At 42.5% G+C, this 20,827-nt stretch overlaps 1 protein-coding gene across 12 annotated transcripts in view; it reads left to right on the top strand.

The window, feature by feature from the left end:
* Positions 1-20,827, top strand: part of STAU2 (staufen double-stranded RNA binding protein 2) — a 296,288-nt gene that overhangs the window by 188,731 nt on the left and 86,730 nt on the right. The window lies entirely within an intron of this gene.

Genomic DNA, 20,827 nt, shown 5'->3' with positions numbered 1-20,827 from the left:
GCTTGTCGGAAGAAGCACACAAGGCTGATGGTTTCTGCATCCTAGTTTTAGAAAGCCGTGTCCTGTTTGGATCCAGTTTCAACGTCATGCTGAGATCCAGAGCACTTGTATAATAAGATCCATCACCTACATACCCACTTAAATGATAATCCAGGCTAGCCCTCACACCCTGAGGCTTCCTGAACAAGCGTACTACCATGGCAATGCATAACTAAGTTGTAGGCGTGATAATTAGAATGATGTTAATTCCATGTTTATTAGCAGAAGTTTGTTTATTTACATTAAGAATTAAATTCCTGAATCCCCATATGTTTGGTTCGTTAGGCCAAGGCAGTTTGTGTGGAAGGTCCTCTGCCTCAGGAAGTCTCTCCGGGGTCATTTGTTTTGTCAACAAACCCCATGTGAAGTTTTTCAGATCTACAAACGGGCAGAAAACAGTTCGTCCTGTATAGTCCCACATCCTTCTAGCTGGCATTTCTGTTGGGATTAGTTTAATGCAATGTAACCCATCTATTTAAACCTCCCACTAACAAAGTGGTTGTGAACTAGTATTATTATTATTATTATCATCATTATTTATATATTTAGATTCATATTTATTTATTTATATGGGTTACTTAATGTCTTAAAGTACATAAACAAATGAGCACACGAGAAAACAGTGACTTAAATTACAAGTCATTACAGGACAGGTATGTGGGTTAAGAACATTGCTGCAACAGTGGTTATAGCGCACAGAAAAGCATTGGGCTTAGGTACCATTGAACGTATGGAGTAGATTATTGTTTAAGGTGATGCAATGAGGATGTTGGTGCTGGACTGCCGGCACCCCGATTGTAACTATGAGGGATAGATTACCATTGGATAGAGGTTAAGCTATGGTGGTGAGATTAGATTTAGGCTTTGACGGGGGTTAGGCTTAGGCATTAAGGTTAGGCTGTAGAGGGGGGGGGGGGATATGGGTTAGGAACTTAGAAAAGGGGTTTGATTTAGGAGGTGGAGTATGAGAGTTAGGCACTAGCGAGAAAGGAGTTTGGGGGTACAGGGTGAGTGCTTACATTCTAGTGGGAAGGAGCAAAAAGACAGGCGTGACACAGATGAGGTAGACAGTGAGCATGTGTCATTTTACAAGCATTGCTTTCATTAAGTTATGTTTTTTTTTTAGATTGTTTAGTGGAGTGCTTCGAGATTTTAGTCTCATTTGTGGCTTTAATTATGTGAGTAAGGGACATTTTAGTACATATGAAAATTTAGCGTATTTAAAGTAGAGATGAGAGGGTGCCGATTTACCAAAATTAGCACAAGTTTGGATTAATCCAGTTCCATCTTCTTAGCTATCCAACACACAAGATCTGAGTAAATCCACTCTAATCTCTAGTTGGAAGCTTTACATGTACATTGGGAGAATGAGCCCAGATATAAAATCTTGGTACTTGTGTATTTTGGCGGCGCCCATCGCATCACATACCATAACACATACGATGGTATGCGATGCGACGCGATATCGTACGATAGTGCACGATGGCATACAATTTTGAAATTGTATGCCATTGTACATGGCATACGATGCCATAGGGTGCGATGCGATGCGATTAAACATTGTATAAGCACCCTAATGGGTGCTTATACTATGTTAAGCACCCAAATGGGTGCTTACAATGTTAAATGCACCCCCACGCCACCCCCCACTATAAACGTGAACCCGAAGTGTGGCGAGCCCGCGAGGGGCGGCGGTACGCGTCCTACGACCTTTTCATACCCCCACTATCCACGTCGGCGTGTAGTTGAGAATAGAATAGTGTTGCGAGCCCGAAGCGTGGCGAGCGGACGCGGATACCTTCACAGGTAAATGCGTCCCCTCGCGGGCTTCACAGGTGTCCGCGTCGCCACGGACACCTGTGAAGCCCGCGAGGGGACGCGTATAACTGTGAAGGTATCCGCGTCCCCTCGCGGGGCTCGCCACGCTTCGGGCTCGGTGGCTCGCTGCGCTCGCCACACTATTCTATTCTCAACTCCACGCCGACGTGGATAGTGGGGGTATGAAAAGGTCGTAGGACGCGTACCGCCGCCCCTCGCGGGCTCGCTGCGCTCGCCACGCTTCGGGTTCACGTTTATAGTGGGGGGTGGCGTGGGGGTGCATTTAACATTGTTAGCACCCATTTGGGTGCTCAAAAGCACCCTTTAGGGTGCTTATACGATTTTTGGTCGTATAGGGGGTCAAAATCGCGTCGCATCGCATGCCATCGGGTGCATGGCATGCTATGCGATCTGTTCGTCGTACGACGGACATCGGGGGCGCCGCCAAAATACACAAGTACCAAAATCTTAGCTGAAATTCAACTATTCGATACAGGGTAGTATTCGATCTGTGCTGATATTTCCCAACAGGGAAAATATTGGCATTCATCTGTTCAATGTTGCCGTTAACGACAGAATTGAAGGGTGCCAGATCCGACTTTTCGGATCTGTTCTGTCGATCCACTGACTTTCCGGCACTTGACAGTCGGAACATTGAATTCACACTGACGAGTTATTGTCGGATCAGATGAAAACGGCCCAGGATTCCGACTGTCTGGACGTTCTGACAGTCGGAATCCCAGATTGAATACCTCCCATAGTGTATTCAAACTTATTTGTCAAGGCAACCAAACAGTGTAGATGTTAAGGATATCCAATTTAAGCACAGTTGGTCAAATCAAACTGAGATACTTATAAAGCCACTTGTGCTCAAGCATGGCTATCCTGAAAACCTGGACTGTCATGGTGCCTTGAGGATCAAGTTTGGGAACCAGTGGCATAGTCCTTTTGCAGAGTGGTAATGGCCGGGTGCTCAATGGCCGGCCGTTAATGGCCGGGCACTGCAAGCAACTCCTCTCACCAACTGTTACAGGTTGCTAACTGGTTTTCTGGTGCCTCTTTTAATCTGGACACATCCGGTACCTGGGGCAAAAATGGATTATCCTACATAGTAGCGGAACCAAGGGTGCCAGATTATTGGTAGTGTATTGTACCATGGCAGCAGTGTGTGGACTAGGCAGGCTGTTATAAAATGATGTGTACAGATTAATGTCATTGATTAGATTTTGAGAACATGAAAATACCTTTCTGTAAGTGTCTAGAAATAATTGGCCTTTGGTAATTTTAGTCCTTCTAATTTTAGTCTTCTGCTAGAATGTGTTTAAAAAAAAACTTGCTTTCGCAAAGATCGTGGTTCGCTAAACTCGAGTTCAGAAAATAAAAAATAGTTAAAAAAAAAACGTGTATGGAAAAAAATGGTAGTAGAGGTGGCTGCAGGTAAGAAACTCCGGAGTTGCACGTTCTCACAGAAGCAATGCTTCTACAGTGTTACCACAGAGGCTGGTGTGCTGAGAAGCCAAATAGGGTTGTAACAGGTTCTGTCATAGGCTGATCCTGTGAACTGAATCTCTGTGGGAAATGGCTCCGTACGGAGGTAGTTTTAATTACACGACTCCACTGTAGAAAGCTCTCTGTGTTTTAGAGTATAAAAAGAATAGGGGGGGGGGGAAAGCACACACATTTGCTTTGTTTTATTGTCTGCGTGTGAGAGAGCCATGATTACCTAACTATGCCACATTGTACGAACTATATAAGTATGTGTCCTTATGTTTGGTAAGCACTGATTCATCATTTATATTGACTGAACAGCGTTGTTCCTTTAGTCACATATCTTATTATGATAGTGTTTCATATTACTGTCAGCGAAGGGTAAAGCACACCTGAATAGGATGATCACCTTATACACATCTCTGTTTCAAATGATATCTTGCTTAATAAGTATAATACATTTTACTGTAAAATAAAAGCAATATTAAAAGTCTGCATGTATTTACATTCTTTTATATGGCAATCACATTATTGAACAGAGAAACGTCATTGATTAAATCGAAGTTCCAACCATTACGCCTTTGAGTTAGGCTTTTTGCTGCATTGTTCAGCAGAATGCCATATATCTGCTGTATTTGTACAGTGGTAAATCGGTTTGCAGAAATGATGATCTATGGGTGCTGACAGATATCAGTTCATTCCGTTGGTGGCATGGTTGTGATAACATTCCAAACACTTATGACCAATTACGTTCCAAAGATTAAGGGGGATATTCAATCTCCGGCGAGCACCCCCCATCGGGGAGATGCCCGCCGGGCCCTATTCAATGCTGTCTTCCCCGACAGCATTGAGCAGGGTATCTCGGCAGAACGAGCCCGACATCACAAGCTGTCGGGCTCGTTCTGCCGAGAACAGCCGGGAAGTGACGAGCTGCCGGCTGCAACTCGCCTCTTCCCGGCCGCAACTCGCGGCCACGCCCCCTTTTCGCTCCCCGGCAGGCGGGACATTGAATCCCGCCTGCGTGTTCTCGGTCGAGCTGACCGAGAACGAGACTGGGTCACGGCGGTCGAGCAAGCTCGACTGCCGTGACCCTGACATTAAATACCCCCCTAAACGTCCGAGTTCACAGCCAAACTCTAAAGGGGGCAAACGTTCTTTAGAACATGAGCATTAATTCTACTTTACAGAATGATAAGGGTATGCGGTCCCTGCGTCTACAGTCGCTAGGTCGACTGCTAATGGTCGACAGTGACTAGATCAGCACCTTGATATGGTCGACATACCATAGGTCGGCATTTAGGTCACAAGCTTAAGGTCGGAATGGGCGTTTTTCACTTTATTTGGTGTGGAACAGACTTGGATCATACTTTACAATCCAAGTGGGCATAGAGTGAGAATATAATGGTGTGCCAAGAGGAGCGAGGCACTGTGCCCGAAACATGGCGAGCAGTGAGAGGGGACGCGGTACACTTATACGGCGTCCATTCACATATGTCGACATAGACACACAAAGGTGAAAAAGCATGTCAGTCTTGTGGATGTTGACCATGCCCATGTCGACTTTAAGCTTGTGTGACCTGTCAATGTTGACCATTTCAAGGTGTCGACCTAGTCAATGTTGACTATTAGTGGCAGGCCCAGTTGTCTATCGCTTGTACCGTAACCAATGACCAGCACCTTCAAGATATCTACAACTCATGGACTGTATGTTTTGAATGAGCACCAGTTTTTGATCTTGCATATGAAAATAATCTTGAATTATTCGAGAACAGGACAAGTACAAAACTTGTGATATTTGGGTTATTTTGTGTTTTTGTTCTTATTCTTTTTATAGAATGTGTTAGATATCTTGCCTTATATGTACTTTTCATTTGGTTTTTGCTACATAACTTGCAGCCCCAGCGTGAGCATTTAAGAAACACAGGGGCAGATGTATTAAGCCTGGTAGAGTGATAAAGTGGAAGGTGATAACGCACCAGCCAATCAGAGGTGTTTGAAAAATTACAGATGGGAGTTGCTTAATACATCTGCCCCACAATTACACTAAAATCACCTGTTGTTCACAGTTGGACAGTATTTCTGCTCCTATATTTAATGATTTAAGTACAACATTCTTTGTGCAAGCATCTTAACAGAACCTAAGTGCAGCACATAGAGGGAGATTTATTAATCCTTATGCCCCTTATGATACTGCTTAACATCGATCACTCAGTACAGACAGTGCGATTCTGGCTATCGATTTTGACTATATAATCAAAGTCGAATAGAAAGGGGTTGGGGTCAACATGGTTCTAAGTCGAAAGGTCATTAGTTAGACAATGTCTATGTCGACAGTAAAGGTCGACATGGGGTTTTTCACAATTTTTTTACCTGAATGTCGACATGGACACAGTTTAAAGTGCACCGCATCCCCTCGCTGCGCTCAGCACACTATTTTATTCTCCCACCACACCCTAGTGGATGGTAGGGCATGAAATACCGCCTGTCTGCACGTCGGCTCAACAAATAGTGAAAAACCCCATGTCGTCCTTTTGAATGTCGACCTAGAACCATGTCGACCTATTCCTATGTCGACCTAGACCCATGTCGACCTTTTCCATAACGACCTAATGGTGTCGACCTAATGACTGTCGACCATCATGCTGTAGACCAAATGACCGCATCCCATAGAACAGGCATTCCCAACCACGGACCTCAAGGCACACCAACAGTGCAGGTTTTGTAGATATCCAGGCTTGAGCACAGGTGACTTAATTAGTATCTGAGGGATTCTGATTAAACCATCTGTGCTGAAGCCTGGATATCACTAAAATCTGCACTGTTGGTGTGCCTTGAGGACCGTGGTTGGGAATGCCTAAATAATCAGCTTCTGTCATCTTATGTGCCCTACACAAGGGCCGACTTTCAGGCATTTTTCTGAGCGATTTTACTGAACTGCTCAGATAATGCGTAGCCCTGCTGGTCTGAATCCAGTGGCGATTAATAACCTGCAAACAGGTTATTAATCGGTCAGGGCCCGTGTTCTCGACGGAGAACACTGACCCTGACGCCTCGCTCAGCACACATGCAGACCGAGCATTCTGAGCGAAGCATAGATGCAAACAATTAAGTGGTCTATGGGCCAAATGTGTTAAGCTTTACAAGTGATAAAGTGGATAGTGATAACAAGAGATAAAGGACCAGCCCATAAGCTCCTAACATGGCAGTTGGGAGCTGATTGACCCGCTATGGTTTTACTTGTGCTATTATTGTTTTGTTCCTAAAACACAATATGCTGGCGCTATATAACTATATGTTAATAAATAATCCAGCTATATATGTGTATTAGAGAGAGTACATCGAGAGCAGTTTGTATGGAGGAATTTTAAGGCTTGCCTAAGTAGGTGGTGGCTGAACAGACACCCCTGCTGTAAATATTTACAGGTTGTAAGTGGAGATTTATGTTAATTACAGAGATAAAATCTTGTTAAAACCTCATTATCCATAATTGCCGGCTGCAGCACGTCTAATGTAAACACGTTCTCCTTTGGCACCTCCATTCAGATAGTGTATTACATGACACTTTCAGCTGTGGCAGATACACATCAGGTTACTTAAGGTAATGAAGCCAAATGCTGCCCCAAAAGTCTGCATCTCATTAGCAATAACTGTTCGCATTGACATCACTACAGCAGTTTTGCATGCATATATACATTTTTCAAAGACAACCTTATATATTATGTGTATGTGTATATATATATATATATATATATATATATATATATATATATATATATATTCTAGTACCACTAGTCTCATTTTGTTTAATTTTGCAGCTGTGCCCTCCTAGGGTGTATAAATCCAACGCATATAGAGATGGCACTCAGCAGACTGGTTGATGTGTTAAAAATGGTCTCCTTTATTCCAGATAAATATAAACAATGAGTTTTTAACATATAGGCCAGTCTGCCGAGTACAAACATAGCCCCATACACACTAGGCAATAGGGGCTGCAACCACTTAAATGAACGGTACTTATATGTTAGTTGGGTGCCCACTGCAGTTAGTACGCTCATACCCCCACTATCCATGTCGGCATGGAATTGACTTTCTATAGTGTGGCGAGCCATCGAGCCTGAAGCATGGCGAGCGCCACGAGGGGACGCTGAAAACTAAGCAAATAGCTTAGTAGGCGCCCCAATGAACATATAAGTACCAGATGAACAATGAACTGGAGGGAGAGTGCATTGTTAACAATATTGAGTGTACACACTAGATTTTATAGTGACCGATTCTGAGCGATCTCTTTCACTATATCCTTCAGTGTGTATGGGGCTATACTTTTCTGTCTTGCGTTTAAATGATGTAGACAAATGTATGTGTGTAATCTTATAACTACAGATTTCTGTACTTAAATTATATAAAAGTGAGTTTGTTATGCAGATGGCTGATTTATTCCCGGGGACGTAATACACTATGGGCGGTATTCAATGAGGCTGATTCGCCAGGTTTTTATGGCGATTTTGTGCTGTAAGGCGAATTTCTGACTAAAACGGTGAATCACCCTATTCAATGACCAGATGGCGAATACATTTCAAGGTTTTTTTCGCCATGATTCACCGAGTAGCAATCGCTATCTTTTTATGGTGAAGTGAAATGTGAACTTTTAAAATAAAGTGTTTTGTTTTTTACATTTGGTGTAAAAAAATCAGGAATTTTATTCTGAGGAGGGGCATGCTATTTTTATTCATGTGCTGTAAGCACATGAATATATATTTAATTTGAAAAAAAATATATATATATATATATTTTTTTTTTTTTTACACAGACCAGCCAGCAGGGGGCCGGAGCCGAGCCTCTCATTAGATATTCATATATTCACTGCACCCGATCATTACATATGCATGATCGGGTGTAGTGAATATACCCGATCTCCTGCTGGCACCCCCGGGGGCTAGCCTGTGCTGCCTGGCACCCGGGGAGCCCACCTCCCCCTCACAAACGTTCTGGGGCAGGCAGGGAGACTTCCATCTCCCTGCCTGCCACCGTCCTCAGGCTCCCTGCGGCATCACCGCAGGAGTGAGTTAAAATTCGCCGGTCAGGGGCAGCAAGCCCCTGACTCGTTGAATACTGGAGCCGGCGAGGGTCCGGAACGCGGCGACCAGTGGCAAATGTGCAGCGAATCCTAAACAGAATTCGCTGCACATCACCCAAATCATCATTGAATACTGCCCATTAACTAACCAGGACTCATTCTTTCCCTGCTACTACGTTGTTGCTCTTACAATGCAGGGTTCTCCCACTGCTAAAACATGGACACGCCGATTAATGATAGTTACGGTTCTAATAAAGCATTTATTTCCCTGACATGATGATTGTGTTATATATCATTGCCGGATATGTCTGCCTTTATGTTCCTCTAATGATCAAGTAATCTGGCTTTCTGAGTGTTTTCCTTGCTGCCCCTAGTTTTGCTCTTCAGGGGGTGACTACCTCCAGCATAGCAGAGAAGCCCAGAGCCCAATTCCCACTGTGGTTTTAACTATACTGTATTGTGCTTCAGCTGTGGTTGCTAGAGATGGGGCTTTATTGGGTCAGGGTAATGCGCTAATACTGCTGGTTCTGATTATTGTACATACAACTATTATTGCAACTTGGAGGTTTTTCTAGACATGAACTTAGTTTATCTTTTCCCTAAAATGTGTCTAGTGTTGTAAAAATAACTGTCAAAGACAATCTTGTAAAGCACATATGTAAGCTTGGCTGACGTCATTCATAATTGCATCTTACCGTAAGGTAGGGGTGTTTATGGTCATCTGGCTTCTGTTTAAGGCAGAGCTGTCCCCACATCTGTAGATCTAAACCTTAAGAAATACGACATTAAAAATGGGTACAAACTGCAGCTGCTTGATTGGGTTTCTAAGTCTTCTGTAATGAACTCTCTCCTTTTCTAGAGCAGTGGTAGCCAACTCCAGTCCCCGAGAGCTACAGTTCACATTTTCCAGACAACCTAGCTGCTGCAAAGGTGCACTCGTTACTCACTGACACATTTTAAAAGATCCACTGGTGGAGATAATTACTTCACTTGTGAATCAGAAAGAAGATCCGGAAAACATTAACTGTTGGTAGCTCTCGAGTACTGGAGTTGGCTACCCCAGTTCTAGAGTATTTGTTCCCCACCCAAAAAAAAATACAACCAGTAATACAGGTAACATCATTCCATGGTCTTATAAGTTATCACCATCAGGGCCCTGTGTCCTCATGTTATGACTATATGGGTGGTGCTACAAGATGTTTCTATTCAGAAGGTGAATGAAGGTTAAACCTAACTGTATCCGGATGATGGGTCAACACAACAAAAGGTTGACATTGGCAAAATGCTGACATTTCAAAGTCAACACGTGAAAGTTCAACATGATTTTTTTACACTATCATTTTTTATTTTATTGTACTTTTTTTTAATGCTTTACGAACCACGTGGACTCTTATTGGTAATAGAAAAGTATAGCGAGCAAAGCGTTGCAGTAATTGAGGGTCCAAATTGACAGGTACTGACACCAAAAATTAGAAAAAAATGTTGGTGTCGATCTATTCACGACTCTTTGATCTACACCAGTGGTTCCCAACCTGGGGTATGTGTACCCCTGGTGGTACTCTTCAGACCAGTTGGGGGTTTTGAAAATAATATTGGTAGAAGAAAAAGGAGTCTCCCGAGGGCAGAAGAAGTCTCCCATTGCCATGGAGACGAACCACGTTGCATCATTTCCGGTTCTATCTACGGCGTCATCAGCGTCTCCTCATGCTTTTGCCTAGCCACTGGTAGCACTGTTCCCCCATGCTTTTATGCACAGCTTTGGTATGTTCCCTGTTTTAGTCTCCATCCTCCTCTGAACTCTCCCCCTCACTGCTTATAATAAAGCATATGTATCAATCATTACTATATCAACCACAGTCACAAGGCACTTGATGTTTGTGAGCAAAGGAACTTTTGTTTTCATTCGAACATCATTCTCCCCCCCTCTATGGTCATTTGACCTGTGAGCTTGTAGCATCTTCTCCACCATATATCACATGACATGCGAACGCGGTGACCCTGTGGGGACCATACTTGTTTGCCCTTCAGAGAGTTATTGAAAAAGAGATAATGATCGTTAATAAAAATGGCAGGTAAATAAAATAAATACTTGACTTGCTATTTAAAAAAAACTAAATCTGCTTTAAACACACCATCTTCTGCGATTAACAAATAGCCCTAAAGCCTCAATAGAAAAATTTACAAATAAAAAGGGTACTTGTTTCCTAGTACGGCGCCCGCGGTTTTGATTGTATTGATCGGGTCCGAAAAATCGCGTTGATCGCATGCGATGCGATCGACCCGATTTTTACATTGGAATCAATGTAAAATGGTCCCTGAGACCCGATTTTACATTGATTTCAATGTAAAAAGCCCCCCAAATTTTAATAGCAAACCCCCCCTCATGGTTGAAATGCCCCCCCCCCCCCATTGTTAACTCCACCCCATTATTGACGCCAACCCGAAGCGTGGCAAGCGCAGCGAGCCCGCGAGGGGCGGCGGTACGCGTCCTCTGACCTTTTCATACCCCCACTATCCACGTCAGCGTGGAGTTGATTTTATAAAGTGTGGCGAGCCACCGAGCCCGAAGCAACACATTTTATAAAATCAACTCCACGCCGACGTGGATAGTGGGGGTATGAAAAGGTCGGAGGACGCGTACCGCTGCCCCTCGCGGGCTCGCTTCGGTTTGACGTCAATAGTGGGGTGGCGTTAACAATGGGGGGGGGGGGGATTAACCATACTTTATAACCATATACAATGAGAAATTGGCCATATTGGCCCATTTCCCATTGTTCCCTATGTAAAATCGCATTAATCGCATCGCGGGCCATTATAATGGGCCGCGACCGACATGATTTTAACTTTAGCAATAATTTAACATTATTCTCTATGGGAAAATCGCGTCGGTCGCATCACGGCCCATTATAATGGCCCACGATGGACGCGATTTTCTGTTTCACCGGCAAATAAACTGGTGATTGACAGAAAATCGGGTCCATCGAGTCGATCGCATGCCTTAAGTACCTTAAACTTAAGGCATGCGATCAACGAGACGGGCGCCGTACTAGGAAACAAGTACCATAAAAAGCATATATAGGAAAGACCAGACTATCTAATGCAACCTAAGATACATTTACCAAATAATAGCACATAGAGTCAAAGTGAAAACAGTAAATTAAATCAATTGTGCAATGTCTGAATTTGCACAAAAATTAAATGCAAAAAAAGAAAATGGGAATGAACATGTAAAAAAATTAAATGTAAAAAAATAACGGGAATGAACATTTCTAAATGTCTATTTCACCAGGTGCTCCAGAACGCAGAGGCATCTTCCCACTTCACCAAAAGTGCAATAAAGGCGTACATTCCGGGAACCCCAGACCCAATCATACAATTACTTTTTGCATACTCCATTATTGCCCACCTTATGGTACATCAGACAGTCCTCCATTGGCCAGCCAGGTTCTGGAAATGCATACCATGACATATATCATATGCCAGGGCTATAAGGCTACGCTGAGCGGTGTTGTGCCCCTATCTCCTAAACCAAATACACAGAGAGGGGAATATTGCCGCCGTCTCAGTTAAACTGCTGTTGACTTTCTCTCAGACAAGTTTATTTCAGGACATTCCCATTAAAGATGCCAAAAATTACCTCCCAAAATGTCACATTTTGTGCAGTCACCAGCACCTATGGTGCTAAATATGGTCTTTATCTGTAGACTACCATAAGCCATAAACAGCACATAAATCTGTAGAGAAATGGTTACCCAACATCAAGGTCCAGTCCTCATCCTCCAAATGAGCAATATAACTGTTACTCTTTACCCTAAGCTAGTGGTTCCCAAAAAAATTTCAAATGCGCCACCCTTGAGTACAGAATTGTTTTCATGGCACCCCAGACCAAAACATTCTTATTAAGAAATTTAGACATAGTATATTGTAATAAGTAAATTGTGTTTATATGTCATTCAATTATGTGTTAAAAGATAAGATTAATTTCTGTCTATATATTTTATAATTGGTAGCCACCAACACTGGTTTTGCTGATTTACATTAAATAAAAACAATTTGAATTAGTCCTGGACCACCAATTCAAGGCACCCCTGCAAGTTTCTCGAGGCACCCCAGGGTGCCATGGCACACAGTTTGGGAACCACTCTCCTAAACTAATGGTTCCCAAACATTTTAGAATCTTAGCGCCCTACAGTATTGAAATTGTGTGTCTACAGTATGACTTCCTTAGTGTCAGTTATGTGGTGAGGGACAGGATTCGCTTCTGTTTGTCCACATATTTATTATGAGAAGCCCCTAGCTCTGTTTTTGCCTGTTACATTACCCAGAAATAATTAGAATTGTTCCTAAACCACCAATCCAAGGCACCCCTGTAAGTGTCCTGAGGCACCCCAGTGTGCCACGGCATACAGTTTGGAACCACTGCCCTAAGATGAACAATACATTTCAGAGGTAATAGTAAATAGATAGATAGTCTGGTTTATAAGCCCAAGGAACTTATTAGTGAAGCAAGTAACATCTCGGGGAAACTCTGTATGTCCCTGCCTTTTGCCATACAAGCATTGCCTCCTTGCTTCCATTGTCTGGAACCATCTCTTTAAAGTGCATATCAGGAGGCAAAAGGACGCTGAGGACCTGATCCTACAAAATGTACCCAACTATATCTACCCAAACCACATAGTAGCCGTAACTATGAATGCTTTAGAATATACTGTATGTGCCATTATAATTCAATATACTGTATATGTCCAGGAACCAGTCTAGTAAGTGGAATGTTTATAAACCTAGATCTCCGCTGTAAAATACACAATCCGTGGTACTTGATAGTAATGATTCACTTCAGACTGAGGGCAGTATTCAATGATAAATCTCGCCGTGTGCAGCGAATCCTGTTTAGGATTCGCTGCACGCTCGCTGCGTTCCGAAGGGCTGGCTGCCACTCGCTCTCTCCGTATTCAATGTCGGAGGGGCGAGTAGCCCCTCGTGGTGAATCTTAACCCCTGCAGCGGACGAGCGTCCGCGGCAGGGAGCCGTGGGACGGTGGCAGGTATGTGGGGTATGACGGTATGTGGGGGGGAGGTGGGCTCCCCGGGACCCAGGTAGCACAAGCTAACCCCCCCCCAGAGCCAGCAGGGGACCGGGTATAGTCACTGCTCCCGATCATGCATATGTAATGATCGGGTGCAGTGAATATATGAATATCTAATGAGCGGCTCGGCTCCCGGCCCCCTGCTGGCTGCTCAGTGTAAAAAAAAATATATATTTTTTAAATTAAAATATATATTCATGTGCTATAAGCACATGAATAAAAATAGCACGCCCCTTCTCAGAATAAAATTCCTGATTTTTTTACACCAAAATTAAAACAAAAAACCTTTTATTTAAAAAGTTTACATTCCACTTCTCTATGAAAAGATGGAGAATTGCTACACGGAGAGACACGGCGAAAATCACTCAGAAAGACGGCGAGAAGTGCACATTGAATAGGGTTGCTTGCTTTTGGAGAGCAAAAGTCTCCGTCCAACGCGAGAAAAGCACAAACTCGCCATAAAACATGGCAAATTTTTCTCATTGAATACTGCCATGAATCTTATGGCCCTGAGTGAGGAGGTGGGGAATATAAAACTCCAAGATGCAGACCAGGTAGGAGTAATTTGAGGCTTAAATGAGAGATAAATACTGAAGATGTCTTGTAAGTCAGACACCATAAACATGGCAGTTAATGAGGGGTGCGGTCTGAAAAGCATTTACAGGGGTACGTGGAGTACTCATCTCAGCAGAATACTAATGTAGTAAAGCAAACAAAAAAATTATTTGGTAACCAGTTTAATGAAAAATAATGTTCTCCCATACTGAATATGTGCATTTTTTCATCTTCGCTGCTTACGTATTGCCACACACTTCCAAATCCCATGTGCTGGCATCAGATGCCTCTGAAAGAACCATCACGTCATAATCCATGCCTGGAAATCTATAATGGCTTTTGTTTTTTTATTTTTTTTCTCTATGGGAATGGTCAAATTCGTGAGCCCTTTCTTGAACAGTTGTTCCAGATTCATGAGTACAGCACTTCACAATACACACGCATCATAATTCACAGGTCTGTCATTGTCAAGTTCGTGATTTCCTCCACTCCCAATAAAGATTTGACATTCACAAAGGCTATCCTGCTTGCCAAGGATAGCTTAGGCTTGCCAGCTGTATTTGGACAACAGCTCCTGCCATGCTCTGTATACAGTGATTTCCTAACCCTGCATTTGTAGCTCATTCTCCTTATCTTGTAACATTTAAGTGTATTCCAGTATTCACCCAATAGTTTTAGAAAGCTATTCACTTTTCTTTTAGTTATGATTCTCAATGCAAACGGTTTTTGTTTTTTTGTTCCCAAACTGTATTCATTTTTTTTCCCCTGTTACAGATGCATCTTTAAGTTGTCGATTCTTGGTGAGATTTAATGGTCTATTGTATATCTGTTAAGCAGCGAGTTATGCCCTTTTCAGACCGCACTTATTACCCCGTATTTTGCCCTTTTTTTTACCGTATCAAAACGGTAATATGTGAGGTCTGAAAGGTCCAGAGTGAATTTACCGTTTTAAAATAACCGATATTTTAAAACGGTAAAAAAGCAGGGTCCTACCCATTTCAGACCCTTTTTTTGCTGTCTGAACGGGTCTGAAACATTATCCAGGCAGCAGTGAGCACTATTGGTCCCGCTCCGTGCATATTTAATGAGCTGGGACCCAGCACAGTGCATATTTAATGAGCGGGACCCGCTCATTACATATGCACTGAGCGGGATAAGTGCATCAGGGATCTGTAGTGAGCAGGGCAGCGTGCGGGTATTGCCACCTGCCTGTAGCCATGCCAGGGATGCTGCTTCCTGTCTGCTGTATTCTATCACGTTCCTCTCAGCCTGACACCAGCAGCCTGTCTCATAGCTACTGTGTGTCCTGTTCGAGGTCGCCCCCTTCATGTGCAGCATCAGAAAGTGTGTATGCACTTGCGGATGCCGGTCCCCCCCACTGGGTCCTGCCGCAACCCATATCTGCATCAGCAGGACTGCCCTAATGTGTATGGGCTTTTAGGGTCAGATATATCAATCTACAAGAGTGATAAACAACCAGCCAATCAGCTCCCACATGTCATTTTTCAAACCCAGCCTGTAACATGGCAGTTAGGAGATGATTGTATCACTCTCCATGTTATAACTTTTTGTAGCTTGATACATCTGACTTTTAGGCATTATTAACATAGTTACTAATGAGCGTTGGACACTTAAAAAAAAAACAGTAGTCCCAACACATTCTTGAATTACGGCGCCCTAGGCTAAAGGTTTTTATTGATAACTTTTGGGAAATAATTAAATTGTCCCTTCCTGTCTTCTTTAGGTTCAGTCATGTTATGTACAGTTGTCCACATGTTTTATGATTCGCCACCACCAACACTTGCTATCACTTTAACCATAATTAATATGATTTGTTCCTGGATTACTAACCCACGGCACACAGTGTGGGAACCACTACAGATTTTCTAGTATAAACTGTTAATCCAGCATATGGGCAGCAGGGACAGTGTAATGGTTGGCATTACTGCCTCACAGTACTGAGGTCATGGGTTTGATTCCCACCATGGCCCTAACTGTTTGTATATTCTCCCAGTGCTTGCATGGCTTTACTCCGGGTACCCCGGATTCCTCCCACATTCCAAAAACATACTGGTAGGTTAATTGGCTCCCAACAAAATTAACCCTAGAATGTCTGTGTGTGCGTGTACATGTGGTATGGAATATAGATTGTAAGCTCCACTGGGGCAGGGGCAGATGTGAATGTTCAAATATTCTCTTAGAATGTAAGCTCTCACGGGCAGGGCCCTCTCTCCTCATGTGCCTTTCTTAGAATATATAAACCACTGCCACCCTGATAATTGCTTCAGTGTCCTGTCCCCTGATGCAACTATCCGTATTAAGCATGTACTTGTCCTAAACTGTCTTGTAATGTAATTTGTTTTGTGTTTGCTCATAACTATGCTCTGTAAAGCGCTGCGGAATTTGTATGCGCTATATAAGAAACTGTTAATAAATAAATAAAGCGCTGCGGAATATGTGTGCGCTATATAAGAAACTGTCACAGCATAGAGTGCTCCGTCATTGAAGCCTGGCCTGGCAATGCTCGCACCACTGTAATAGACCTGCCATTACCGAATAACACGTTTAAGGCTGATTTGCGTTTGACTTTAACTACCAGTAGAAGAATTACAGTTTAATTGCCTTATCCCAGTGAATTAGTGGCCACATTTTTATTTACAAGGGAAGGATGTGCCACAAATCTTCTCATTATTTCTGTGGCATTTACAGGTTTGCATAAATTCTGGGGAAGCATTAAACATCATCGTTAATCTTCCATCCATACTTCAAACTCTTGCCCATTTAATACTGAAGATTTGCGAGGATGACTGCTTTCAGGGTTTTTATTGCCTGATGTATTTCTGTTCTGCCACTGAGATCTCCTGCTGTTGTCTGTATCTCCCAGAGCAAGTTTTAGTATTTGGGACCATAAATATCCCTGTTGGTTTTTTTTTTGCTGCTTCCTGACCCCACAAGCTCTCTCCCCCTATCTAATTTTTCTTTCTCACTTAATTAATGTGTATCGGTGAAAATAGGTGGTGCAAAGCTTTTGCCGGGCAAAGATTTCTTGCACAGCGTGAGCCCAAGTCTCTAGTGCTCACGCCTGTTGCTTTTTTTTTTTTCTTTTTAATTATGCTGATTTATCTCAGTTAATCTGCTGACATGAAAACAGAAAATCTAGATGAATACAGAAAGGATTCATTGCCAGGACAGCTAGAGGAACAATAGCATTCCTGGAGATAAGATCAATTTACACCACATTTGTTATCAAAAGAACACAGTACTTTTTTATATGAATTACCGTTAAATATTTGATGCCTTGCATATGCTAACAAAGTGTGCCAGATTCTACAGTGCTTAGCCAGTATTGAGTAAAAACTTTTATTTGCAACAATGGGCGGTATTCAATGCCGCCGGCGAGGGTGTTTCTGCGGTGAGAGTGGCTTGTTTTCGGCGAGGATCACCGAAAACAAGCAATCCCCCATTTTACAGTTTAACCCCCATGTACTAGTCTATGTTCCGGGGGAATCCTGGCTGTCAGTGGACGACGAGGATTCCCCCCAAACAGCGAGTGTCACATAATAATTTGACTTTCTATTCCAGAGTCACAAAGTCCGAGCTCCAAACTTTGTTAGTCACTGGTAGACCAACAGTTGAGGATTCTGCCCATGTTGGTCAATTAGTGAATTAGGAATTGTGATCTATCAGTCAACGTCTAATCCCAATTTCTCGTTTAAGATTTTTTTTCAACAGAGCAGCGGTCTAGGAGTGACGTTGGGTTGCACTTTGTTATCCCTGTATTGAGTGATGTTTTCTTATGCTGGCCATACATTAGGGCGATTTCAGGGCTGAACGCATGATTTCGATGGCTCTTGTGTGCAATGCACTGTGTGTGTTTTTTTTGCACATTGTAAGGTTGTTTGGTACGATTACGATCCGAAGCGTGGGTCTTAAAATGGATCGTAAGATCTTACGTGTGCTGCACATATGGGGACAAATGTAAAAGGGAGTGAGAATCCGAAAGTGAGAGATTTTGAGAGAGTTTTCCCTTTTTTTTTTAAAGCGGCAATCAATTACATGGCGAAATCAACCTGTGTTTTGCAGTGTAAATTATTGCCGCTTTAAACAAACGAGAAAACTCTTCCAAAATCTCCCACTTTCTGATTTTCACACCCTATTACACTTGGCCCCCGATCTGTCGAGAGTGGGTGCAGATCATAAGTACATTGTTAGCACATTGTGTGTCAAAATGCACCAAATAGTGAGTCAGGGGCTGCCAGGAAGCTGCGGGGGAAATTGTGAAAAGAATCGGATCGGTACTAGTGTAAGGCCAGCATTTGTATCCTATATATCTTGTGTACATTTTGTGTGATTCTCAATCTTTTTATTATCCTACTTGAGCATGAAATAACAGTTTTACTTTACTCGTGTTTTCTAGTAATCGCTTATAACGCTATGTCCATGGTGTAAGGTCTACCTACATAACATAAAATCTCAGAGCTGAAGTTAGTTAGATTGTTACTGTAATAGAAGTTGCCTGACTTAAAAATGCAAAACTCATGCTGTAAGTAATGTTGAGATTAGACATTTGAACTATTCGTTTAAATTCTGTGTGCATATGAAATTGAACATATGGTTTAAGATGGATTATTTTTATTGAATATTTATGGTAGCGAAAACTGGAAGCTAGCTTTTGACAATGAATGGCAATATGGGTTCTACTCTGATGCCTCATGTCATGTCCAATCAGATTTGATTTCTAATTGTTACAGTATGTGCACTGGTGCCTCAATGGCAGCATGAGAAGCAGGTTAAGAGAGGGTTAAGTATAGTCTATTGGTGCAGGGAGTGTGGTGGAGTGATAGAACAATCTTGGTAACAACAGACAGACATGGAGGTAGGAGGGTCCTGCTGCAAGCTTACAGTCTATAGGGACATAGGATGGAAACACAAGGACAGGCATCAGTAATAGCATATCAGCCCCACCAAGTTACAAGTCTGGAAGGGAAGCTATATATTATAAAGTGCCTCAAAAGGTTGTGTGTGGTACTGAAATATGATAGGCTTGCCTGACATGGTGAGTTTTCAGGGAACACTTGAAAGTTTGGAGGCTAATTGACTTGATGTACTATTATGTCTTGATTATGTGGATCCCATTTTATGTTACTGTATCCAATAAATATATCCTTTAAAAAAGAAAGTTTGGAGGCTAGAAAAAAAGTCATAATGTGAGTGGAAGGGCATTCCATAGGGTGGGGCAGACCGATGAAGGTCCTGTAATAGTGAATGGAAGCTAGTAATCCGTGCAGAAGATAGATGCAGACCTTAGAGATAAGTAAAGATATATGCTGGTGCAGTATGGTTAATAACTTTATATGTGAGTAGAATTATTTTATATTGAATACGGTAAAATACAGGCAACCAATAGGGATGGATTAGAGATTTAGCAGTATTTCATGCAAGATAGGGTCATATTTTGGATATGTTTTTTAGATACATGATTTAGAGACAGACTTCATGTGTGGCAACAAAGGATAGTTCAGTGTTGAGGATGATCCATAGGCAGCGAGCTTGTGGGGTAGTGTAGATGGAGTTGTCAACAGTTATGGAGATATCAGGATGGCAAGTGCGATTGGCTGGTAATAATTAATTCAGCTCTGGAAATGTTGAGTTTGAGGTGGCGGGAAGACATCCAAGATGAGATGGCAGAGAGGCATTCATAGACTCGGCCCACGACCACTGGTAACAACTTATAGGTTGATAGAATTGAATATCGTCCGCATACAAGTAATACTGAAATCCGAGTTGATTAGTTTGCCAAGAGATAAGGTACAGATTGAGAAAAGGACCTAAAACTGAGTCTTGAGGAACGCCGACTGATAGAGGTATTGAGGAGGGGGTAGAATCAGAGAAGTGAGCACTGAAATAGCGATCAGATAGGTAAGATGAGAACCAGGAAAGGGCTTTATCATTAAGACCTAGGGATTGCAGTGTTTGTATGAGAAGTGTGTGATCAACCGTGACAAAAGTAGCAGAATGATCTAGAAGAATGAGGAGTGAGTAATGGCCTTTAGACTTAGAAGTGATCAGATCAATCACCACTTTAGTCAGTGCTGTCTCTTTGGAGTGTTCGGAATGAAAGCCTGAAGTGGGTCTAATAGGGTCAGAGAGTTAAGGAAGTGTGTGAGGCGAAAGTAGACAAGTCTCTCAAGTAGCTTGGAGAGGCATGGAAGATGTGATGAGCGTTAGGGTCAGAATTGTGTTTTTTGTTTATTTAAATTAAATATTATAGTTATATCTATTATGTTTTAATGTATATAAAATATTTATATTTTATAAATACCAATTTATTTTTATTAAATATTACATTGTGCTTTTAGTGTGCCCCGCTGCCCCTCCGGCACCTTCTTATCTACCCTTCTGATAAGGCCAGGCTGCTGTACTGGACATCGGACCTCCAGAGGTGGCGAAATGGGGACAGGGCTTAACTTCCCGTCCCAATCCGATGTGCACGGGACTGCGTATCATATCAGATGGGATGTCAAGCACATGCGATTTTTGACTATTTCTCGGCCCGATCCACCGGAATTGTATGGGGACCTTAAGAATATTTACAGTTTGATCCATCCGTCATTCTTTCTGTGACTAGAATGGAATTGAGGGATCTTAACCTTTTGCATAGGAATGTATCACCTCTTTACCCTGAGTGAATCATCTATCGAGTTCATATCATATAGTCATATTAAGCTTTTTTTTTTTGGTTTCTTTGTTTATATGCACTGTATCAT

The sequence above is a fragment of the Crinia signifera genome, chromosome 5, assembly GCF_055691185.1.
Source record: "Crinia signifera chromosome 5, ASM5569118v1, whole genome shotgun sequence".
NCBI lineage: Eukaryota > Metazoa > Chordata > Amphibia > Anura > Myobatrachidae > Crinia > Crinia signifera.
Note: the sequence above shows the minus strand (reverse complement) of the source record. Positions and strands in the feature narration are given on the sequence as shown.